The 26,239-nt window shown below is 37.2% G+C and overlaps 1 pseudogene; it reads left to right on the plus strand.

Moving 5' to 3' along the window:
• Positions 1–25,997, plus strand: part of LOC144615173 (EF-hand calcium-binding domain-containing protein 13-like) — a 99,209-nt pseudogene extending 73,212 nt beyond the window's left edge.
• The last annotated feature ends 242 nt before the right edge of the window (positions 25,998–26,239 follow it).

Genomic DNA, 26,239 nt, shown 5'->3' on the forward strand with positions numbered 1-26,239 from the left:
GTTGAACAGGAAAACCAAAGTAGGAAGCATCACAATCCCAGACTTCAGCCTCTACTACAAAGCTGTAATCATCAAGACAGTATGGTATTGGCACAAAAATAGGCACATAGACCAGTGGAGTAGAATACAGAACCCAGAATTGGACTCACAAAGGTATGGCCAATTAATCTTTGATGAAGCAGGGAAGAGTATCCAAGGAAAAAAAGAAAGTCTCTTTGGCAAATAGTGCTGGAAGAACTGTACAGTAACAAGCAGAAGAATGAAACTGGACCACTCTCTCACACCATACACAAAAATAAACTCAAAGTGGATGAAGGGCCTAAATGTGAGACAGGAAACCATCAAAACCCTAGAGGGGAAAACAGTCAACAACCTCTTTGACCTCAGCCACAGCAACTTCTTACTTGATACGTCTCTGAAGGCAAGGGAGATAAAAGCAAAAATGAACTATTGGGACCTCATCAAGATAAAAAGTTTCTGCACAGCCAAGGAAACAATCAACAAAACTAAAAGGCAACTGATCGAATGGAAGACGATATTTACAAATGACATATCAGATAAAGGTTAGTATCCAAAATCTATAAAGAACTTACCAAGCTCAACACCCGACAAACAAACCAGTGAAGAAATGGACAGATGACATGAGCAGACACTTTTCCAAAGAAGACATCCAGATGGCCAGCAGACACATGAAAAGATGCTCAACATCGCTCATCATTAGGGAAATACAAATCAAAACCACACTGAGATACCACCTCACACAGGTCAGAGTGGCTAAAATTAACAACTCAGGAAACAACAGATGTTGGTGAGGATGTGGAGAAATGGGAGCCCTCTTGCACTTTTGGTGGGAGTGCAAACTGGTGCAGCCTCCCTGGAAAACAGTGTAGAGGTTCCTCAAGAAATTAAAAATAGAATTACCCTACAACCCAGCAATAGCACTACTAGGAATTTATCCAAAGGATGCAGGAGTGCTGATTCATAGGGGCACGTGTACCCCAATGTTTATAATAGCACTATCAACAATAGCCACATTATGGAAAGAGCCAATGTCCATCCACTGATGAATGGATAAAAAAGATGTGATACACACACACACACACACACACACACACACACACACACACACACCAGAATACTACCGGCAATGAGAAAGAATGAAATCTTGCCATTTGCAACAACATGGATGGAACTGGAGGGTATTATGTTAAGTGAAATAAGTCAGAGCAAGAGAGATATCATGTTTTCACTCATATGTAGAATTTGAGAAACTTAACCAAAGACCATGAGGGAAGGGAAGAGGAAAAAAATAGTTTCAAACAAAGAGGGAGGAAGGCAAACCATAAGAGACTCCTGAATACAGAGAACGACTGAGGATTGATGGGGAGACTGTGGGGGAGGGGAAAATGGGTGATGGGCATTGAGGAGGGTACTTGTTGGGATGAGTACTGGGTGTTGTATGTAAGCGATGAATCATGGGAATCTACTCTTAAAGCCAAGAGCACACTGTATGTTAGCTAACTTGACAATAAGTTATATTTTAAAAAAAAAAAGCATTCTCTCTCTCTCTCTGCCCCTCTCCCATATGCACACACTCTGTCTCTCTCTCAAAAAAAAAAGGCAACTCATGGGGCACCTGGGTGGCTCAGTCAGTTAAGCATCTGACTGTTGATTTCACCTCAGGTCATGATTTCACAGTTTGTGAGCTCAAGCCCTGCATCAGGATCCATGCAACGGTGAGAAGCCTGCTTGGGATTCCCTCTCTCTGCTCCTTCCGCATGCCCTCTCTCTCACTCAAAATAAGTGCATTAATTTTTAAAAAAAGCAACTCAGAGCTTATGTTCTCTACTTATGCATTATACCATCTGACTGCCATGGCGTCAGCTCAGGCACACACACAATAATTCTTCCTCACTTCTGGCATCTGGTGATTTTCCTTTCTATTGAGCTTATCACTCAGTTGTTTAGGCTGAAAAGTTAGGAGTCATTCTTGGTCTTTTTTTTCCTTATGGCCCTAGCTCCACCACTTCCACTTCCCTGATTCAATTCATCACCAAATATTATTTTTATTGATATTTTAACTCAGTATAGAGTGTGTTTTGCATTGGAAATTGAAGGGGAATCTGGCTATTGTCATTCTATATTGCCAGTTCTCTCTTTATAGGGGGCACCTGGGTGGCTCAGTCGGCTAAGCGTTGGACTTTGCCTCAGGTCATGATCATGCTGTTCATGAGCCCTGTGTCAGGCTCTGTGCTGTTTGAGCTGTTTGAGCCCTGTGTCAGGCTCTGTGCTGACAGCTCAGAGCCTGGAACCTGCTTCAGATTCTGTGTCTCCCTCTTTCTCTGCCCCTCTCCAGCTCATGCTCGCTCTCTCTCTCTCTCTCTCTCTCTCTCTCTCTCTCTCAAAAATAAACATTCAAAAATAAAAAATAAAAACACTCATTCATGGGGTGCCTTGGTGGCTCCGTTGGTTGAGCATCCAACTCTCGATTTTGGCTCGGGTCATGGTCTCACAGTTTCGTGGGTTCAAGCCCTATGTTGGGCTCTGTGCTGACTGACAGCATGGAGCCTGCTGTCTCTCTGTCTCCCACTGTCTCTCTGTCCCTTCCCTGCTCTCATTCTCTCTGTCTCTCTCAAAATAGAAATAAAATAAACTTAAAAAAACCCACTCATTCAGGTTTTTGACCTTGACATTCCACCTTAGCTTTTTACAAAAGTTAAATCTCACTTTGTTAACTCCATTTGCCAATTTTCTATTTTCATCTTATTTACCTCTATAGTTTTTTTTTTAACTCAAGTGTAATTAACATACAGTATTACATTAGTTTCAGGTGTGCAGCATAATGATTCAACCATTATTTTTAATTTAATATGTTTATTCTTCAAAATTCTTCTCCTTATGTTTTCTGTGACACCGTCATCTCATTTTTTCCCCACCTTATTGGCTCTTCCTTTTTTTTCTTTAAAATTGAGATATAATTGGCATATAACATTGTGTGAATTTAAGGTGTACAAAGTGTTGATTTGATACACTTATATATTGCAATACGATTACCACCATAGTGTTAACTAACAGCATCATCACATCACATAATGATCATTTCTTTTTTTGTGGTGAGAACACCAAGATTTATTCTCTTAGCAACATTCAAGTATATAGTATTGCTAACTATAATCACAATGCTGTGCCTTAGATGCCCAGAATTTATTCATCTTCTAATTGTAAATTAGTACCCTTGACCAGCCTCTTCCTAATTTCCTGGTAACCACCATTCTACTCTGTTTCTGAGTTCTGCTTTTTCAGATGTGAGACCTTATAAGTATTTGTCTTTCTCTGATTTATCTTACCAAGCATAGTGCTTGTCACTCTTTTGTCCCTAATGTCAGGATTTCCTTCTTTCTCATAACGGAATAATATTCCATTGTAGACCTAGCTCTTTTTTGGTCTTGTTTTCTGGCTCCTTCTTTTCTGACTGGATTTTATATTAGCATGATCCCAGGATCCATTCTGAGTCCCATTCTCTAAGCCTCTTCCCGAATCATCTTATTGCTTTAAATAATATTGCTGTTCTTTTGACTCCCCATGTATCTCATACTTAATATGTATAAAAAAGAATTCTTGCTGTCCAACGATCTTATTCTTTACCTAGGCTCTCTTACCTCAGTTTTCGACACCACTGTCCACTCAGCTGCTAAGTTCTAAACCTAGGAGTTCTTCATGGCCCCAGCTTCTCATTCAATTCATCAGTAAATACTCTCAGTCTTGGGGCACCTGGCTGGTGCAGTTGATAAAGCGAGCGACTTTTAATCTCTGGGTTGTAAGTTTGAGCCCCACAATCAGGTGTAGAGATTGCTTAAAAATAAAATCTTAAATTAAAAAAAAATTTTAAAAATACTTCCAGTTTTATTCTCCAAACACGTCCTATGTTTGTCCACTTCTTGTTCTCATCACTGTTACCCTTGCTGAAGCCACTGTCATCTTTTTCTCTGAACTAGCTTCCTAACTGCTTGATCTTCCAGAGAGTCTGTTCTCTATACAGTAGTAGAGTGATCCTTTTACACATTGGTAATGAGATAATTTCACTCCCTGCCCCTTAAACCTTCCAAAGGTTTTCCATTGGAATTAAAACCAAAACCAAAACAAAACAAAAAACCCCACAAAATTTCTTTCCATGGTCTGCAGTAGTAGATTGAAGAGAAAGTAAGATCCAGGGAACGATGTTCGGGGGAGATGTAGAGCAAAAGCTATTTTGGTTTTATGGTTTAATTCATGGTTTAATCAGTTGGAGTTGTTTATGAATTCAGACTTCTGTAAATCTATAAGTCAATGAAAATGACTCTTTATATTGGTTATTCAGCAGTGGGTCACTATAAGTTCTTGAAATATTTCAGAATCCTCAAAGAAACACTAATTTTGGTGTTCAATATTTTATTGTGTTTTAATATTTGAAAATTGGCAATCATTTATAACGTATTTGTTATTCTTCTTAGCCATAAAAACCTTAATTCCTGACTGTTCCAGGTAATAGTTTAACTGTACTAACTTCTTGGACAAGGGTGTTGTAAAACTTGTGTGTGATCTACCTTTCAGTATTGCCTGATGCTATTGAAAACCTCCATAATCTCAGCAAAGGGAAGATGAAGATTTCTCACCTGTGGACCACTCTGTCTAACTTGAATAGTAACTTGAAAAAAAATGAATTCCTAGCTGTGCTGAAATTAACAACAGTGGATGGTAAGTATTCCAAATATTACAATTAAAAGATACATAAGACTGTCGGTCTGCCTTTCGTCAATCTTTTTTTTTTCCTTGTATCTTGTACTTGGTTGATATGCCAATATATACACTTAGAAAATATAAAGAAACCTCAGATTGTTTGGTTGTCCAACAGAAAAAATGTTAATATCTAATTTATTGTTACTCTAAATTGATCAAATATGCATTGATTACCTTCAAGTTGTGTAACATGTAACTGGAAAATGGCATATCCCGTGAACACAGAGGGGACTGTTAGGAAATGTTAAGAGATCTATTCCCGTTTTTTTATTAACATGACTTCAGATATCCATACTGTAAAATAGACTTTGTGGTGGCCACCACCACTACTAAGTTAGCAAGTAAAAAAAGATTCAAACAAAACAAAAATGAGTTTACAAAGTAAAACAAAGACCATGGACTATAATTTTTCTTAAAAAATTTTTTTTTAGCATTTATTTCTGAGAGAGAGAGAGACAGAGAGACAGAGCAGGAGTGGGGGGAGGGGCAGAGAGAGAGGGAGACACAGAATCAGAAGCAGGTTCCAGGGTCTGGGCTGTCAGCACAGAGCCCGTTGTGGGCCTCAAACTCATGAACCATGAGATCATGACCTGAGCCGAAGTCGGACGCTTAACCAACTGAGCCACCCAGGCACCTCTACAGTTTTTCAAATAAGACTATTATTTACTGCTGATGTTCTGCATGTAGGAGACAGGTAGTACACAACCACAGGTGAACATTTCCACTCCTTCGTATTTTTCATACCTTGAAGTTACAAATGTACTGTTACACTCTTTTATGTGAAATGTTTATGCAAAACTAGCCTCGTAACAAGAGCATGCTGTCTACGGTCTTTGTCAAAGAACTGTCTTTCCCTGTGAGGATTACTTACCCCTTTTTCTTCATTAAGCTCCTGTTTAAGTGAGACTGGTAATTTTGAACTTTAAGTGTGTTGGTTGTTTTGTTTATTAACATATTTGAGATGAAGAGGGTTGATGAAAATATGATACTACCTGATAATAGCGATTTTTTTCCCTCTCTTTTACTGAGACCTTTTATTGGACCTTCAGTACAATGTGATTTAATTCCTATTTTAATGCAGTGGTTTGCAAAGTTTTGAACCTTGTTATTTTTGGTTTTGTATTTATATTTGGTGCTGGTAAAGCAGTAGAATCCTTTTCTTCTAAATGAAATCTTACAGAGTCCCTCAATATATAAATCATAAAAGTTGAGTTTCTCTGAATAAAGTGGGGGAAATGACCAAGTGAACTGCTTAAGTATTTCAACAGAGCTTTAGAAACGTGAGAAAGAACGTAAGCATTCCCGACCTAGGATCCTCTTTTTGACCATGGTGTATGTTAAAAAAGGAAAAAGGCTGGGAGGGTGGGGGTGTGCCTGAATGGCTCAATCAGTTAACTGTCCAACTCTTGATTTCAGCTCAGGTCATGATCTCACAGTCGTGGACTCGAGCCCCTTGTCTGGCTCTGTGCTGACAGGATGGAGCCTGCTTGGGATTCTCTCTCTCCCTCTCTCTCTTCCCCTCCCCCCCCCTCTCAAAATAAATAAATAAACTGAAAAAAAATGTTTTTCTTGCAGAAGATGATGAAGTACAAATAGAAGAATTTGGACAAGTGGTAAAGGATATTCGTGATGCCTCCAGGTTAAAAGGTAACTAGTAAATTATTTGTGACTGTTAAATTTACTTTTATTGAATGGATGTCTTTGTGTTTTGTTTTTTAGAATTTCTAGTTCTGTTAATTTCTGCTTACCATGTTGGCATTGATCTGTTTTAAGGCAGGCAAAACTTGATTTTGATTAAAAGTTGGCAGCATCCATGATGAAAGAAAAATGCCTTTTTCTGGAATGGGGCCTGTGTAACCTATTTTAAATCCCTTTTTTTGTTGTTGTTATTTGTGTGTGTGTGTGTGTGTGTGTGTGTGTGTGTGTGTGTTTTGTTCTGGACTTTATGTAAAGTCAGATACTAGCTTTACAATTTTTCAGATATGAAAATTTTCTATACCATTTTTAGCCTCAGACTTAGGACTCTACCCTGTGTAAAGGCTTATATATTATAGAATTTCTCAGAAATCTTCTACCTCTTCCTTTAGTAGACATTCCTCATGTTCCTTTCTTTGGATTTTGTTAACATACAAGAGTGACCATGTGCATTTTGGTACCATGGCTATTTCCTACCACTTGACTTCCATTTTTGCTTAAAAGTTAAATCATAGACCTAAAACCAATGGAGATCATACTCATGGAGTTTGTGTACTTTTCTATTGGGAAAATAAGTTTAAAACTTAATTATCACTGGTAATTTATTTGAATAACATTCAAATGACTGTTTGGTCAATGAGCGCTGTCAGGAGAAGAATAACAACATAGGTATATGTTTAGGAAAACGGAAGCGGAGTCATTTCTGGGTGTAAAGAAGTAGATAGATACTTTTCAGATTTTTCATAACCACTCTGCCCTGGTATAAAATTTTTAACATCATTGTTTCTCTTTTAGGTTAAGAAAAGTACTTAATAATTCCCTGTTGACATATAAATATGTTACCTGGGTCACGTAACATAATTAGCATCAATATAGTATAGTGAAATAGATTAGCCGTGCTATAGGAAACAATGCATACAGGTAGAAAAGAACATGGGCTATGGAGTTTGATACATGGTGGTTTGTGGGTTTTTGACTTACCAGCTGGGTAGTCTCTGTAGGTCATTCTGGTTTCCTCATCTTTAAAACAAGGAAGCTAATAAAATCACGTTTCTCCTAGAGTTGTCAGGATCAACTGCAAAAACACATATAAAGCACATAATCTAATTATTAGGCACATACTATATACTTGGTAAATGGTAGTTAATTTTGAAATCAGAAAACAGAGTTCAGAAAGACTGGTATTCAGGACAGATAACTTTTTATGTGGAGGAAGGAAAAAAAAATGGAAACTAAACCATTGAGAAAGGAGAACAGTGAAAAAGGAGAAAGGTGTAGTTTAGGTACCTGAATCTGGGAGCTGGTCATAATGATTGGGGGTTGACACTGGAATCTGTCAGCCAGTGCAAGAAAAGGCCAATAATTACAGGGAAGAGTGAGGAAGGGCCACCCTGGAAGAAAAGTGTTAACATAGCAGGCCTGAAACTGCTCTTTTTAGAAAAGTCTCCTTGCAAGGTTGACTGTCATATGCTCAGACTGTTCCCTTCATTACTGACTGATAAGGTTAGTTCACTGTGCCTGGACTATTTGTTGACAAACTTGGAGGGGCTGAGAAAACAGGCATATTGTGGATCAAGTTCTATGCTTTCCTTCAGTATACACACAGTTTTAAGGGATTATGGTCAGTGTCTGATCTTGTAGTTGAAGATTTTAGAGGTTGGGCAGGCAGTTCTAGGTATTGATGAGGATTAAGGATAGCCATTGATCTGGATGACTTTGGAAAGGAAGTGAAAGTTTTTGGAGTTGAGAGGTCAAGGTCATTCTTATTGTCATCAGATGATAATGGGAAATGGGGCTGAGGGAGGATTATGAGCAGGGTGACCAAAGATCCTCCAAGAAGGTGAAAGAGTGATCAGAAAGTCAGTAGATGATGGTGTCCGGAGGGTAGTGTAGGTCAATGACAGGCCTGAATCTCAGGGGAGGGATAGGTTTGATTGAAGGTGGAACTAAAATAGCCAGACAGCAGAATCTTAGGAGTGTTTCTCTGCTTCCTGGTCCTATGTGGAGCATGGGAGGATGAGCAGACTCCTCTTAAGGTGTCTGTGCAAAGAAACCATATTTTAAAGGGAACCAAGCTTTAGGTAAAACAAGCAGAGCTGATACAGGTTTTTAGGTGACTGTCATTTGCAGTTGCCTCGCTGAGATGTTAGGGGGACAGAAAGTGAAGCGGGATCGAAGGTACTAAGAAGCTGTGATTACTGTTTGCAGCTATTCCTGAAGGCTTAATAATAATAATAATAATAATAATAATAATAATAATAATAGTAACTTTATTGCTATTAATATGACACTTAGTGTTTGCTATATACCTAATGTTGTTTTAAGTGTTTTTCATACATCATATATTTAATCTCCATATTAACTGTGTGAGGTAGATAGTATTATTAAATTATTTTATTTTTTTATTTTTTATTTTTTATTTTTTTTTAAATTTTTTTTTTCAACGTTTTTTATTTATTTTTGGGACAGAGAGAGACAGAGCATGAACGGGGGAGGGGCAGAGAGAGAGGGAGACACAGAATCGGAAACAGGCTCCAGGCTCCGAGCCATCAGCCCAGAGCCTGACGCGGGGCTCGAACTCACGGACCGCGAGATCGTGACCTGGCTGAAGTCGGACGCTTAACCGACTGCGCCACCCAGGCGCCCCTAAATTATTTTAGATATAAGACTACTGAATTTGATAGAGGGGTTAAATAGTAATAATTTGCTCAAGGTCAGATAGTTTCAGGTCACAAATCCTGGAGCCAGGATTTGAATGTACTTAACACTGCCTCCTTTGAAAGGGCTGGAAATAAAGCAAAATTCCAGATGCCAGAGTACAACTGGATCTTGGTAGAATTGAAAAGAAAAGGTGAGTGAGTCTTTGTGATACTTGTGTTTACAATTTTACATTTCTCATGATTCTGAAATCTATTTCACTTCCACCAGGATGAGTTAATTTTGTTTGCTACCATTAGAGCTCTAGTTTAAAATAACTACTTTGTGTCATTGCAGTGAAAAATTCAGCCATAGCAACCATTTTGGTTGTGCCAATTTTATATTAGCACCAAAGAAACATGGCAGACCAAGCATATTGTTTTGCTGGACTTAGAATTTCCTGAGGGCTGGATTCTTCACTGAGATTTCTTATTCAAGAGGTGATCATAAATCATGGACTACCACTGACAAAAGTCTTGAGTGATGGCTACTGTTGTTTTTTAAGTCAGAGGTTAGTTCAATTACCGAATCACTTTTTTCTGTTTCTAGAGTTACAAGACATTGTCTTAGCTCTTGATGGGCTTGAAGGTGACATGATATCTGGGAAGAACTTGGAGAGCTTTCTAGGCAATATTGGGATTAAGTCACCTGAAGAAGAGGTAGAGAAAATTCTTCAGTCAGATCTTGTTTCTGGTAAGCATTTAAATATTATTATCCATTTTTTTTGTTTTGGGTAGGAGTAACTGAAGAAAGTGTGCAAGGTTTTTTGTTCAAGCGAATAGGGCTCCTTTGAGCTAATATCTATAGGTATTTGCTTGTATTGCTGTAAATGTCCTTAAAGAGGAGACTTTCTTTTAAAGTCCTTTTTTTTTTTTTACAGTTAATGAGAATACTCTTAGCAAGCAGGTAGAAATTTTGTGGGGGAGTGGGCTCATTGGTATCCACTCTCTTTAGATAGATCTTGATTTAGTGACTAACACATAGTTTGGAAATTCCAGCTCTGTGAATAGAAAACCTAGCTTTGCTGGTTTGTACCAAGTAAAGTTATTGGACTTACAACTTTCTTAGTAGGTTAGTTGCCTTACAGGTAGAATCAGAACTAGCATATCTACAATCTTGTAAGGTTAATTGCAAGGCACAGTGGGTGAAAATGAATCCCAAGTATCTTGTATGTAAAGTAAAGAAATTGTATGCTGGTTTTGATTTTCATATGAGCTTTTTAATATTACGTTTTCCAGGGATTCTTGTCTGTTCCCCTCCCCTCTCTCTCTTACAGATGACAACGTGGTGAATGTTAAAGACTGTATGAGGGCTTTGAAGGACACTCAGAAATTTTCCACTTTTGTTGGTAAGAACTTTATGGTAAAACTGTTGAATGGCAAACAACACAGGACTCCTTCAGAGGTCACGTAGCCAAACATTATATTTGGTGCTCAGATCTTCTTTGTAGTATCTGTGCCAAATGTTTGTTTCATCTACATTTGAACTCTTCCAGTTATGGCAAACTTGATTACATTTGTTTTTCATTTAAGAATTTGTATTTGAATGGAAAAGATTGGGAAAATGACAAGGTTATGATGTTTTCCAATAGCTAAAGTAAGGACATTTTATTATATAATAATGGTAATTTTGAAACTGTTATAAAAAAATTTAGTGACCAGAAATGTAAGAGATATAAAGTGCAAGGCTCATGTAATGTCACCTTCTGGAAATATCCCTGTTAAAGTGTGGTAAATATCCCTTTAGCCTTTTTTATTTGAATCTATGAATATTTGTGTATTCTGATATTATTTAAAAATTAGACGCACTTGGGTGGCTCAGTTGGTTAAATGTCTGATTTTGGCTCAGGTTATGATCTCATGGTTTGTGAGTTCAAGCCCCACATTGGGCTCTCTGCTGTCAGCACAGAGCCCACTTCAGATCCTCTGTTTTCTTCTCTCTCTGCCCCTGCTTGTTCTCTAAATAAATCAATCAATTAATTAATAATTAACTAATTAAAATAAAATTACCATGGGGGCGCCTGGGTGGCTCAGTCGGTTAAGCGTCCGACTTCAGCCCGGGTCACGATCTCGCGGTCCGTGAGTTCGAGCCCCGCGTCAGGCTCTGGGCTGATGGCTCAGAGCCTGGAGCCTGCTTCCGATTCTGTGTCTCCCTCTCTCTCTGCCCCTCCCCCGTTCATGCTCTGTCTCTCTCTGTCTCAAAAATAAATAAAACGTTAAAAAAAAAATTTAAAATAAAATTACCATGTCCATAATATTCCACGACTTGCAGGTTTAAAGAAATTAACAGTGTATCTTAGATATTGTTCCATGTTCCATTGTATCATAAACAACCTCATTCTTTTTTTTTTTTTTTTTTTCAACTTTTTTTTAATTTATTTTTGGGACAGAGAGAGACAGAGCATGAACCGGGGAGGGGCAGAGAGAGAGGGAGACACAGAATCGGAAACAGGCTCCAGGCTCCGAGCCATCAGCCCAGAGCCTGACGCGGGGCTCGAACTCACGGACCGCGAGATCGTGACCTGGCTGAAGTCGGACGCTTAACCGACTGCGCCACCCAGGCGCCCCGCAACCTCATTCTTTTTAAAGACTGCAATAATATTCCATTTGGGGGATGTACTGTCATTTTATCCACAACACTTTTGATGATATTTGCCAATTAAAAATCTGAAAATTTGCCAATTTTTCACCACTGAAACATTTTGATGAGCATTGTTGTATGTATATATGTGCATAAAGTTCTCCTGGGGGATAAAACCCTCAGAAGTCACACTGCTAGACTGAAATATATGCAGATGTGAGATGTTAACAGCTACTGCTTAATTATCCTCCAAAAAGTTTGTAAAAATTCACACTTTTATCAGTAATGGATATTATTTATTGAAAATTCTGCTGGTAAAAGAATTCTATTATTGTTTTAATATGCATGTCTTTAATGACTAGTGAGGTAAAACATTTTTCATATGATTGTCGAATATGCTTTTCTTTTATTTTAATTAGATTGTCTTTTTCATATGAATTTATAAATAGCTCTTTTTTTTTTTTTAAATAGCTCTTTATATATAAGGGACATTAATGTTCTGTCTTGTCTATTGCCATTTTTTTTCTAGTTTATTATTCATCTTTGACTTTGATTTTGGTGGACTGCTTATTGCCATCCTCTGTTTTATTTTGTCAGTTTTGGTAATTTTTATTCTCCTAGGAAATTTATTTTATTCAAGTGTTTTTTGGGAATATTAGTACAATCCTATGCAGTGATAATTCTTTTGATTTTTTTGTGTCTGGTTATTTTCTCATTCTTAAATTTGTATATATATATTTGTGTGTGTGTGTGTGTGTGTGTATATGTGTGTATATATACACACATATATACACATATATATATATATATCTTCTTCTAGATTTCCTAGCAGATCTTTTAATTATCTCTCTTTTTAAAGCTCTACATCTTAGATTTATCTTTAGTGTTTCTATTTGTAGTAAAAAAAAAATTCTGCTTTTATCTTTAGGATGTCCTTTCTATTGTTCCCTTTTGTCCATTTTGTAGTTTTTCTAAGTTGTTTAAATTATGAACTTACTTTTTTCTTCTTACTGAGAAATAAATGTTTAAGACTATCAATTTTCATTTCAGTAAGACTTTGGTTTATCAAAGTCTTTATTCTTGTTTTTTTCTAAGCATATTCAGTTGTATTTTGATTTTCTCCTTGATGTAAGAGTTGCCTAAGAGAAAAACCTTAAATTTTAAAGCAATTATTTGAAAAATTTTAAATGAATTTAAAAATTTTAAATTTGAATTTGAATTTCATTATTGTCCTCTCTTTGTTGTTTATTTTTAGTTTACTGTGGTCAGAGAATGAGGTCTATAGTAGAGGATTTGATAGTTTCTGTGTTAATTAGATACGGAGTTTTTTCGATTTTTACATGTTTATTTAAAAACCGCATTAGGGGTGCCTGGGTGGCTCAGTTGGTTGAGCGTCCGACTTTGGCTCAGGTCATGATCTCGCGGTTTGTGAGTTCGAGCCCCGTGTCGGGCTCTGTGCTGACAGCTCAGAGCCTGGAGTCTGCTTCAGATTCTGGGTCTCCCTCTCTCTCTGCCCCTCTCCCACTCATGCTCTGTCTCTCTCTGTCTCAGAAATAAACATTAAAAAAAAATTAAAAAAACACATTAGTGGGCTTCAGGGACAGGCTAATCGTAAGGGACACTCATCCTACTGTTTGTCTTGGAAATCCTTATGACTCTTTGAAGCAGCGCATTCCATAATTTTTGGACAGCTGTAGAACTAGTCAATTGTTCCACATATTTGATGGAAATCCTGCCTTATAATTCCATTCCCAAACTTAACATTTGGACTCTTCCCCGTCAGTAGCCCTCCAGGGATGGGAGGAGAGCTCTTATATTTTCTTTCTTTTATGTTGAATCATCTTTTCTCTGGACTCAGATTTCCTTTCAACCATTCCTCACATGGCCTATTTTTGAAACTTCTTACCAATGACTAATGACTAACTCATGGAACAACATAATATATTAAATTATACTTTCACATAAATTAGCTAATTTTAAAGTAATTTATTATATATTTCTCTTAATGAATTCTGAAAGATTATTTTTTTAGACATGTACTTTAGAAATGTGAAGAGGTTTTTGTTTGTTTTAATTTTAATTAAGGGGGGGGTGGTCAGTCATGGATTTCCTAGTTCAGATGTTTGATATTATCATGCTAAACATAATAGGCTTTGCTGATTCTCTAAATTGGGTAAAGTGAGCTGACAGGAGCAAGGGGTGTAGGGAAAGAAAGTAGAAAGGGAAGGATTGGAGTTTGGGAGCAGGTGTGACGAATGGAGGGTATTTTTTATGAAATGGTGAGCTCGTTAATAGAATCACTAGAGAAACTTTGGCACACTTTTTTGTTCATAAAGGAATAGCCCACGCAGAACCCAGAGTTTTAACAAAATAATTTTAAGAATAAAGATAAGGGGCTATAGAAAACTATAGTGGAGAACGGATTGCTCTACCTTTTTAAATGGCCACATGTGGGTAGTGGCTGCCATTTTGGACAGTGCAAAACTGGAAGAATCCATCAGTTTTACTGTTATGTTCCAAAAATTTAGATCCATGGACTGAATTACATGTTGCATGTATATTCTCTGTGTTTGTAGTATTGAATGACATCATCGGTACATTGGAATGTATGGAAGAAAGTGATCAGTCTGGCAAGGACAACTATGCAGATGTACTTGGAAACACCAATAGAATTTATTTCACTGATAATAGTTTTCAAGAAGTGTTGGATGATTCCTTGCTCGACGGTGAGTTGATTGAGCAGATAACCAGCAACTTGTAATAAAAATTTCTTCTAAAATTTTATCCAAGGTTTTAAAATATTTTACCAAATACTAATTAATTAAATCTTAATACTTAGTTCCTAAATACTACTGTAAATGTATTGAAATGCAATTTACTACAGATCAGATTTAGAGATATATCTTATATTCTATATTCACGGAGATTTAGTTATTACAGTATCAAATTCCTGGATGATCTCTTGGACTGCATTGTAAACTTGGTCTGAAAGTATTTATATACGTTGTCATATGGCTTTAAAATGTTTCTTTCTAGAGTAATTTCATTTCAAAGTTAATCCCTTTCCTTTTATGAATTTTAGAGAGGTCCTAATAGTTGTCTAGCTTTCTTTTTCTTTTAGGTGACAGACTCTTTGAAAAATACAAGTTATTGTTGAACAATTAAACCATTGGTCTATATAACATTCTGTGTAAGTGTTGATCTGGCTATTTGCTCTATTTACAAAGAATTTACCTGATCCATCCATATTCTTATCTGGGATATACCCAGATGGGTTTTATCAATACTTGGAAAGCCATCCCCTGCCTTTAAATTTAACTTCAGCTAAAAAATGAGATCAGATCTGTGTCTCAGGGAAAACTGGCAATCTGCAAAGACAGTTTAGATTGTCAAAACTGATGGGGGAGGAATGCTGGGATCTGGTGAGTAGAGGTGAGGGATGCTACTAACCACCCTATAATGTATAGGACAGCACTCCCCCACATAATTAGCTGGCCCCAAATGTAATTTTGCTCAGGTTGAGAAATTCTGTTTTAGAGTTATCTTGTAAAATTGCCAAACCTACTATTTTGAAAGTACTTTTTAATAGGTTAGTTATATTTTTTTAATCCTGCTTGGATCACATTTTAAAAATTAATGTAAATATAATGTATCTTGATTCTAACCTCCTTTTGCTTCAAGGTAATACCTGTACTAGTTGTGAGTTATTCTAAACTGCTCTCTAACTGCGATGTGGTCCATCTATGCAAATGGACATATTTTGTTTCTATCACTTGTCCCTCAAATAGATCTCTGTATCAATTTGCATTTGTGTAGAAAATGTATAGGATGAAGCGTATAACTGCACCTTGTCCTTAGGAAAAGCTCCAGAATTAGATAGATAGGTAGGCAGGCAGGACTAAAAAAGGACAATTCAGACTAATAATTAAACACGTTATTGAATATATGAGCCTGGGGATTAAGCTGTTCTCTTAGGGATAAAGGAAGCATTTGTAACATTAGAATCTCAGCCACATTTAAGAAGCTTGGTGGAGCTTGACGAATCCATGGAGTCTAAGAAGTAAGAGGAAGATGAGTAGAGAACGTTATTCTGGAAGCTAGTGGAGGATTTTGAGAAGAAGGGGATGGTCAATGCTAAATGTTATTGAGAAATGAAGTATGTAATTTATCCATTGGTTTTCTTCCAAACTGGGTAAAATCAGGATGCTGTTCCTTATGGCATAATCTCTCTATTTAAATTTGCAGACTTTAGGAAAGAGGCTTTGTCTTCAAATCTGAAACTACCAACAGCAGATGGTAAGGACTTTATATATGTATACAAGAAAGCATTCCCTATGAAGGAGTTATTTTTTAGGATCATTGCCAGGTGCCAATGGATTCCTAGTCCATTCTTCCCACTCCAGCCAGAGTAATTTTTTTTTTTTCAAAAAAGTAATCTGATTGTGTGATGTCCCCCTATTTTCAACTCTTTAAACATTTTTCATTGTTGTTAAAGATCAAAATCCTGCATGTCCTAGCTCTCTGGTATAATTTTGTACCATTACCCTTGCTTTCTGCATTTTCAAGTACAATGGCTTTCTTTCATTTCCTTAGAACTCCAACTACAAAGCTTTTGCGTATTTTGTTCCCTGGAATAGTTTTCCCTGACACTCTTTGCCTAGTTAATGTTTACTCATCTTTCAAATGAGTGATGGGGTGCCTGGGTGACTCAGTTGGTTAAGTGTCTCACTTTGGCTCAGGTCATGATGTCGTAGTCTGTGAGTTTGAGCCCTGTGCTGAGCTTTGTGCTGACAGCTCAGAGCACGGAGCCTGCTTCAGATTCTGTGTCTCCTTCTCTGTCTCAAAAATAGACATTAAAAAAAAAATTGAATGAATGTCAATTTCCTCTAGGGAGCCTGTCATTATCTGCTAGTCGAGGTCAGCTTCTTTTATTATAAGCTTTCATTAAACTATGTCTTTTTCATAGCATTTACTTCATACTATAAATACCCATTAATATTTTTTTAAATGACACTAGAAATGCTCAATATATTTTAGCTTATATAGTGACAAAAGTAGGAGCATCTGACTGGTTCAGTTGGTAGAACATGCAACTCTTGACCTCAGGGTCATGAGTTCAAGCCCCATGTTGGGTGTAGAGCTTACTTAGGAAAAAAAGTAGCAAAAATATTAGAGAACTTTGAATTATCTTAATTCATTAAGACCAAAATAATATAATTTCTCATTAAACTTTTTTTATTTGAGTACGGTGGACACACAATGTTATATTCGTTTCAGGTGTAGTGATTCTCTATACATTTTGCTATGCTCACCACAAACATAGCTATTTGTCACCATACAACAATATTACAATATCACTGACTATATTCCCTTTCCTGTGCCTTTTATTCCCATGACATAGTCATTACATTCCTGGAAACCTGTATCTCCTACTCTCCTTTACCCCTTTTACCCATTATCCCCCTTTCTCTCCGGCCACCATCAGTTTGTTCCTGTATTTATAGGTCTGATTTTGCTTTTCTTTTTTTTATTTGTTTTTTAGATTCCACATATGAGTGCAATCATATGGTGTTTGTCTTTCTCAGTCTGACATATTTCACTTAGTATAATACCCTCTAGGTCCATCCATGTTGTTGCAAATGGCAAAAAAAATCTCATTCTTTTCCATGGTTTTGTCAAATTCCATAATATACCACATCTTTATTCATTCACCTATTGATAGATAGTTGAGATACTTCCATATCATGGCTGTTGTAAATAATGCGGCAATAAACATATAGGGGTGCATATACCTTTTTGAGTTAGTGTTTTTGTTCTCTTTGGGTAAATACCCAGTAGTGGAATTATTGGGTCAAATAGTATTTCTGTTTTTACTTTTTGAGGAACCTCCATACTGTTTCCACATCAGCTGTACCAATTTACATTCCACCAACATTGCACAAGGGCTGCTTTTTCTCCACGTCCTCGCCAGCACTTGTTACTTCTTATGTTTTTGATTTTAGTCATTCTGACACGTGTAAGGTGATATCTCATTGTTATTTTGATTTGCATTTCCCTGAGATTGGTGATGAATATCTTTTCGTGTGTCTGTTGGCCATCTGTATGTCTTCTTCAGAAAAATGTCTATTTAGGTCTTCTGCCCATGTTAAAATCTGGTTGTTTTCTAGTCATATTTTTGATTATTTGGTTAATGATTCTTTTTCTTACGTGCCTGGAAGCATCATTGGGCCAAGAACCATGTTTCCATTTTGCTACAAGTCCTAGCATTGTTTCTCCAGATCCTAGCACAATTTTGGCTTTCAGAAGCCCCTTATTAATAGCTAATTGAATAGCTAATATTAGATGATATTTACTGTGCTAGGCATTGTTTCAAATCTTTTATATTATTGACTTATATAATTGTGAATATTTATGGAATTAAAGAATGACAATAAATCTGTCTTCTTATCTCATTAGCCTCATCTCTCATCACTTCTGCATTTGTATTTATTCTGTAACCATATTACTTATTATAATTTAAATTGGTTCCATATCTTCCATGTGCTTTTGGTTCCATATATTTGCATGTGCTGTTTCCTTTCTGTATATTTTCTGTCAAACAAATTCACATTTTCCCCCCAAACTCAGCTCAAACATCACTCCTCAACCCATAAGACTTTTCAGAGTTATAGGTTAGGTGAACTGTCTCAGTGCTTTATATCTGAGTGCTCAGTGCTCATATCTGGCACACATTTTTCTCATAGTACCAACTATATAATGTATTATAATTTTATTTACAGACATGACAAATTCAGTCCCTGTCTTCAAGGAATTTAAAGGAAACTCTTTAAGAGGGCTGAAATTTTCATTGTTGGTCTTAGTAGCTATAAGATAAATGTTAGTAAAAATGAATATAGGTCTAAAATGGTATTATGGTATTCTTTCCAACTGAAGGTTTAGATCTGTTAGTATAATGCAACGATTTTCGGACTGTGGAAACATACATGACAACTTCGTTTTGGGGTTGAGAGAGAAATGGGGTGAGAAATGGTATTGACAAAAAATTGAAACTCCCAGTAATGATCATGTTTTATATTTTAAATTGGTGTGGTATCAACAGGACTACATTTGGTTGTATGGGTTGTGCTTGCACAAAGATGCCTGGTTGAGAGGGTACAAGTAGAGACTGAAATGCTCTACATTCCACTGTGCTCTCCAGGCTAGGACCACCAATGCTAGATTGCAGCTACCTAGAGGAAGGTATGCCTCTTTGTAATTGATACATAGAGAGGGGTGCCTTTTTTCAATTCACACAAAAGCACAATATAGACTGGTAGTGGCCCTGGAGATCAAGAGCTTTAATCTCAAATTTTAGCATTTTTTTTTCGTTTATTTCATCAGTTGATAGAAGTCTTTAGATCTACATGTACAGGATGTTACTATTATTTAAGAAAGGGTCACAGCTTACTCAGTATTTAATGGATGAGTGGATTCAGGTAACCCATCATATTCTGCATATAATTTTTTGGTTTAATTTTTTCTTTTCTTAAAATGTTTAGTTTTAAGAGACAGAGAGAGAGAGAGAGAGAGAGAGAGAGAGAGAGAGGGAGAGAGGACAAGTGGAAGAGGGGCAGAAAGAGAGACACAGAATCTGAAGCAGGCTCTAGGCTCTGAGTTTTCAGCCCAGAGCCCAATGCGGGGCTTAAACCCAGGAACCATGAGATCATGACCTGAGCTGAAGTTGGATGCCTAACCGACTGAGCCACCTAGGCGCCCTTAATTTTTTTAAATGCTGCTTGAAATAAATAGGTTGTCAGTTACAAGTAGAAAATACTTTGCTTTTTTTCTGCAGAGATTTTAGTTAAATATATATACTTAAATTGAGAGTTCACCTATAGTGGACTCTGGGCAAACTATTTTGCATTTTTTAAAATAATAGTATCTTATATATATTTATTTATCTTTGTAGCAGTTAAAGAAGCTGCTTATATCTTGACAAGTGTTGATAATGGCAAGATTGGCATACGTAACTTGGAGCATGCCCTGAAAAGTTTGAATGTTAATTTAGCTGAGGAGGACGTCAGTGAAGCCCTTAAATATTGTGACATCGGTGGTGAGCATTTTTTTTGGCTTGAGATTCTGCTCATTTTTTCCTGTTTATAGGAACCAGTTTTAGAGTGTTTTATATGGAGGTAAAATGCTAAAGGCAGTCGCAGTGAGGCCTAGGTTGATATAAATTAGAGCCAAAATAGTCTGCTAATTTATTTACTGACCGTATCTATCTGTTCATACTCTACATATGCTTATTTAGATAATTAGCATTCATTTCTTGTAAGCATGGGTGGGAAAATACCATTATGTAATAAAACAAAGACATGACATCAGCAGCTTCATTTTGATCTGCAGTCTTTCTTCAGAGGAGACCCAATTTCACCTTTTATTTTGCTTGTCCCATTCTGCTTTTTTAACCAAAGGAAACACCCAAGGTTTCATTACATCTCAGAAGAATAATTATTTAGTCTTGATCATTGTTTCCAAGTGGTCACATATTTATCTTTGTTTTCCATCTTTGACTTCATGTATTGTGAACTTGATCTCCTTTCCTATTTACATCCACTCTTAAGTGTCAAATCGTGTGGGAATACTTCTAGAAGCTGGTGAGTTTTACCAGTTTTAGGTGGCTTTTTATTTGGGGTTTATCTTAACCAGCTTGTTTTTTCTATGGGAATCCCATGAGCATGTCTTAGGTTTAAGAGTACCTCCCCAGCATTGATTGGTTATTGCTTTTGCCATAGATTATTATTGACCTCAATCAATTTTTATGTTTTGACCTGGAGTTTTTCATATCATGAGAGTGGTATAAATTTAGACCCTAAGCCCACATGAGTTGCAGGAGATTTTTCACAGGTGATCTTTTTTACCCACTGCCTCTCAAAATTGGGAAGATTTAGGTCACCCTGGTGTTTACATGGGCCAGTGAATATAATATTTTAATCTCCCTTTCACTGGATTGAAATTCTTTAAGCATCCCAGTTTCATTTGGTATCTAAATTCAAACTCTCCGTGTAGCAGGACCCAAGATTTCTTTTATGAATATGCATGAACATTTAAATCAAGCACCTTGCTGCTTTTGGATCTAATATGTTTCCCCAAATAGCTGTAGGCTTAGTATTCACTTGGTTTTCCCCTCTGGATCTCTGTGCCCACTTAACGTTTTATTATTTCCTTTTCATACAACTTGATAATGCATTTATAGAATAAAGTATTTCATACAGCATCTTTAGGAATTTGTAATCATTCCTGTGCTACCCAGCTTGCCATTTTGTTATAAGTTAAAGTCTTTTCATTGTAGGTATAGCCCTATATTTTCTGCTGTGGTTACATTACTGCATTTTATTTCCTGTGTGTGTGTGTGTGTGTGTGTGTGTGTCCCAATAGTTAACATTGTCACCTCTGGCCTTAGACTGCCTTAGTTCAAATACAGCCTCGAGCACTTTCTGGCTCTTGTGACCTAGACAAGTTATTTAATTTCTCTTTGCTTTCATCTTTTAAGGATAGGCACATCAAGCATGTTATAGAATGAATTCTTGTGCATATTTTAGTTAATAAATGTGAAGCATCATAAAAGGATACTTAGTATACATAAGGAACTCAAAAGTTATTTTAAGTTCTTACTTTTGAGTAAGAAGTCAAAAAAAGTGAACTATTAATATCATTAACTGATCAATAGGTGTGGTTCCTGAAAGTATGAAAAATTACATTGAAATAGTTTCAGCCATTTGAGAGAGAAAATAAGGTAGAATGAGATTTTAGGTATTGTTAATCAGAGCCTTTATTTTGTGTACTGACTGAGTATCAGGGTTTTAATGACAATATGCTTGATTTTGATATTTCCAGATAATAATGAGGTGAATTTAAAAGATTTCTTTGAAAGAATTAAAGGAAGTCCACCTTTCAAAGAGTCCGTAGGTAAGTGAATACTTCCAGTTTAAAGAAGTGACTGTAAAATAAAGATAATGAAATCACATTTAAAAAAAATCACTAAATGGATTTCAAGTGTTTAATTTGTAGTCTCTATAGTGTCAAAAAGGATTTCAAGCAGCTTATGCGATATAAAAAAAAAAAAAAAAAAAACAAGTGAAAATGGGACAAAGTTATAAAGGAGGGAAAAGAAATAAAACAGGGTTGAAGAAGATACACAGTAAATACCTTTGCTGTTAATATAAAGTCCTTCCTCAAGAGGAGATAAATTTTTCTTCACTCAAGGGGTTCTGGATCTATGAATTAAATCAGGTGTGGAAATTGGGTGAAGGACCACTACCCTCTGTGCTGTCTCAAGACAGGCCTTTGGAGTTTTCAGGTTTACCCAAATGGACTGGCCATTGATTTCATTTATAGAAATCTTAGCTTCATCTATCTAGTTTCTTTAAATGCTTGGGCCATTAATCCCTGTATCATTCTTACTACCATGTCATTTCTGTGGCCTAACCACATCATTTTGCCCCTGCTGCATAAAGACAATTGCTTGGTCTTTGTCCCCAAAGTTCCTCTCGTGCTCCTTGAAATTAGGGAAACCATTTCAACACCAGCATCTTTCCCTAAACGCCCATGTCTACAGAGAACACCTACCAAAGAACTCTCCGCAAATGCAGACACCCCTGCCAACAATGTATTTCTAAATGCGTTGGGGAAACAAATGTCTTTTTTTCTTCACGTTTGAATATCTCTAAAATTAGAACACCTTTATAATCAATGGCATTATTTATCAAATGTACATTTTTACTGAGATATAAATCACGTACCATAAAATCTCATCCTTTTTTTAAAAAAAAAATTTTTTTAATGTTTATTTTTGAGACAGGGAGAGACAGCATGAACGGGGGAGGGTCAGAGAGAGAGGGAGACACAGAATCTGAAACAGGCTCCAGGCTCTGAGCGGTCAGCACAGAGCCTGATGCAGGGCTCGAACTCACGGACCGCGAGATCATGACCTGAGCCGAAGTCGGCTGCTTAACCGACTGAGCCACCCAGGAGCCCCAAATCTCATCCTTTTAAGGTGTTCAATTCAGTGGTTTTTGGTATATTCACAAAGTTGTGCAACCATCACACTCTAATTCTGGGACATTTTCATCACGTCAAAAAAACCCCTGTACCCTGTAGTGCTTATTTCCCCACTCTCCCCAGCCACTGACAACCACTAGTCTGCTTTCTATCTGTGTTGATTTTTGAACATCATATAACTAGAATTATATAATTTGTGGCTTTTTGTGTCTGGCTTCTTTCATTTGGCATACTGTTGTTTTTTTTTTTTTTTAATTTTTAATGTTTATTTTTGAGAGAGAGAGAGCGAGGAAGGGACAGAGAGAGAGGGAGACACAGAATCTGAAGCAGGCTCCAGGCTCTGAGCTGTCAGCACGATATGGGGCTCGAACCCACGAAACCATGAGATCATGACCTGAGCTGAAGTCGGCCGCTCAACCGACTGAGCCACCCAGGCGCCCCAGCATACTGTTTTTAAGGTTCACCTGCATTATAACATAAATGAGTACTTTATTCCTTTTCGTGGTAGAATAATATTCTGTGGTTATACCACATTTTCTTTGGCCATTTATCAGTTCATAGACATTTGGGTTGTTTCCCTTTTTTGGCCACTAAGAATAATGCTGTTATGAACATGTGTACATTTTTTTGAGTACAGGTTTTTGTGTGGACGTACATTTACATTTCTCTCAGGTACCTACCTAGGAATGGAACTGCTGGGTCACGTGGTAACTTTACATTCAACTTGAGGAGCTGCTGGAACATTTTCCAAAGCAGCTGCCCCATTTTACATTCCCAACAGCATTGTACATTTCTTTAAATCCTTGTCAGTACTGGGGTGCCTGGGTGGCTCAGTTGTTAAGCGTCCGACTTCGGCTCAGGTCATGATCTCGCGGTCCGTGAGTTCAAGCCCCGCGTCAGGCTCTGGGCTGATGGCTCAGAGCCTGGAGCCTGCTTCCGATTCTGTGTCTCCCTCTCTCTCTCTGCCCCTCCCCCGTTCATGCTCTGTCTCTGTCTCAAAAATAAATAAAAACATTAAAAAATAAAAAAAAAGTTTTTAAATCCTTGTCAGTACTTGTTACATTGTCTGTCTTTTTTATTCTAGCCTAGTCTCACAAGTATCTCACCGTGGTTTTGTTTTGCATTTTTCTGATGGCTAATAACTTTGAACATCTTTACATGTGTTTACTGGCCATTTAGAGATATGTACCCTTTGCTTATTTTAAAATTGGGTTATTTGTCACGTTGTTAGGGTTCTTATGTCCTGGATACTATAGCTTTATCAGATAGATGATTTGCAAATCTTTTCTCTAATTTTATGGGTCTTTTCGCTTTCTTGGTGGTGTCCTTTGAAGCACAAACGTTTTTAAATTGGGTGAAATCCAGTTTATATTTTCTTTTGTCACTTCTTTTGATATCATGTCTAAACATAATCCAAGATGATTAAGATTTATACTAATGTTTTCTTCTAAGAATTTTATAGTTTTAGCCTTTTAATTTCAATCTTTGATTCATTTTGAGTTAATGTTTGTATGTGGTGTGAGATGGGAGTCCACTTTAATTCTTTGGCATGCAGATAGCCAGTTACCCCAGCATCATTTGTTGACAAGATCATTCTTTTCCCCCTTAAATAAATGGTTTTGCCATCCTTGTAAAAAATCAATTGATCAGAAATGTATGGATTTATTTCTAGACTCCCAGTTCCATTCCATTGATTTTTATTTATTCTTATGCCACATGGTCTTAATCACTATAGCTTTGTAGTAAAGTAATAACCTAAACAGTAATTTTCAACCAGAGCAGGGCATCAAATTTACCTATAAAGCTTGAGTTACCTGGTTCTACTTCTGACTATGATGGAGTAGCTTATGTGAAACCAACCCTCCTGCTGAGAACAGCTAGTAAAATGTGGATTAAATTAAACAGCATCAACAACCACAACTGTTTGAAGGCATTGGAAAGTGACCAAGGCTGTCAAGATTTGTGGGGCTATAAGATAAATATAAAGAGCACGACTTACAGAAACAGCACCTTCTTCTTCTTCTTATTTTGTCTCTGTAACATAACTTTAAGTGAAATAAGGCAATAAAGTTTTGATGTAAACTTCTTTGTAATGCTTCACAATTATTTCAGGGTCCACATATGAAGTATTATGTAGCTGTAGGCATCATGGTTGACCAGTTACATACGTCTACTTGAAAGGCACAGTAGTTAAGAGCATGGGCTTTGGAAATATCGTGCCTGGATTTGAATCCTGGCCCTGCCACTTAATACCAGTGTATTCTTTAGTAAATCACTTAACCTCACAAACCTCGGGGCGCCTGGGTGGCTCAGTTGGTTAAGCGCCCAACTTCAGCTCAGGTCATGATTTCGCGGTTAGTGAGTTTGAGCCCCACGTTGGAGTCTGTGCTGACAGCTCCGAACCCGGAGCCTGCTTCAGATTCTGCATCTTTGTCTCTCTCTGACCCTTCCCCGCTCGTGGTCTGTCTGTCTGTCTGTCTCTCTCAAAAATAAATAAACATTAAATTTTTTTTTTAAATCTCACTAACCTCAATTCCTTCATCTGAAAAATGGGGATAATAATGCCTATCTTGGAATTATTATAGGTAATAATAGACTTAAGTAGGTAAAGTAGAAGTACTCAGAAGAGTCTCCAGCACTTAGTGTTCAGTAACTGCTAGCTGTTACAATACACAATGGTTTTTTTTGTTTTTTTGTTTTTTTTTTTTTTTTTTTTCAACATTTTTTATTTATTTTTGGGACAGAGAGAGACAGAGCATGAACGGGGGAGGGGCAGAGAGAGAGGGAGACACAGAATCAGAAACAGGCTCCAGGCTCCGAGCCATCAGCCCAGAGCCTGACGCGGGGCTCGAACTCACGGACCGCGAGATCGTGACCTGGCTGAAGTCGGACGTTTAACCGACTGCGCCACCCAGGCGCCCCTACACAATGGTTTTTAAAACTACTAGTAATTTCATGTAAAGTTCTTTTATGCAACTCAAGCCCATTAAGTGAAAGTGAACAATGTACTCTTATTTCTGCTGTTGAAGCACGTTTTTGCTCTTTTTTTTTTTTTCTCAGTTACACAGCTACTCTTCATTACTATTCAAATTCTCCAGAATGATCTAATTGATGTCTCTAGCCTCAAGGCATTATTGATGAACAATGACTTTCATGCAGCTAATGTTTTACTTGATGAAGTATTAAGACATGGACCTGAACATGGTTAGTAGTCTGAATGCATCTAGTTGTAAAGGCCATCATCTACCAGTGGGGATGGGAGATGTATGGATGGGATATACAGCAATGGAGGGCACCCTGGGGGGGGGGGGGGGCGCTGCAGTGAGATGACTGGTGAGCACCAGTGCCACCATAGTGTGCCAAGCCTGAGCTCTGTGAAACTGAACAGATGGGTGAGTCTGGGCCTACTTTATCCCTGTGGGTGGTGGTACTTGGGAGATGAGGTCACTTT

Source organism: Panthera onca, assembly GCF_046562875.1.
Source record: "Panthera onca isolate mPanOnc1 chromosome E1 unlocalized genomic scaffold, mPanOnc1 haplotype 2 h2.Chr16_ul_9, whole genome shotgun sequence".
In the NCBI taxonomy this organism is placed as follows: Eukaryota; Metazoa; Chordata; class Mammalia; order Carnivora; family Felidae; genus Panthera; species Panthera onca.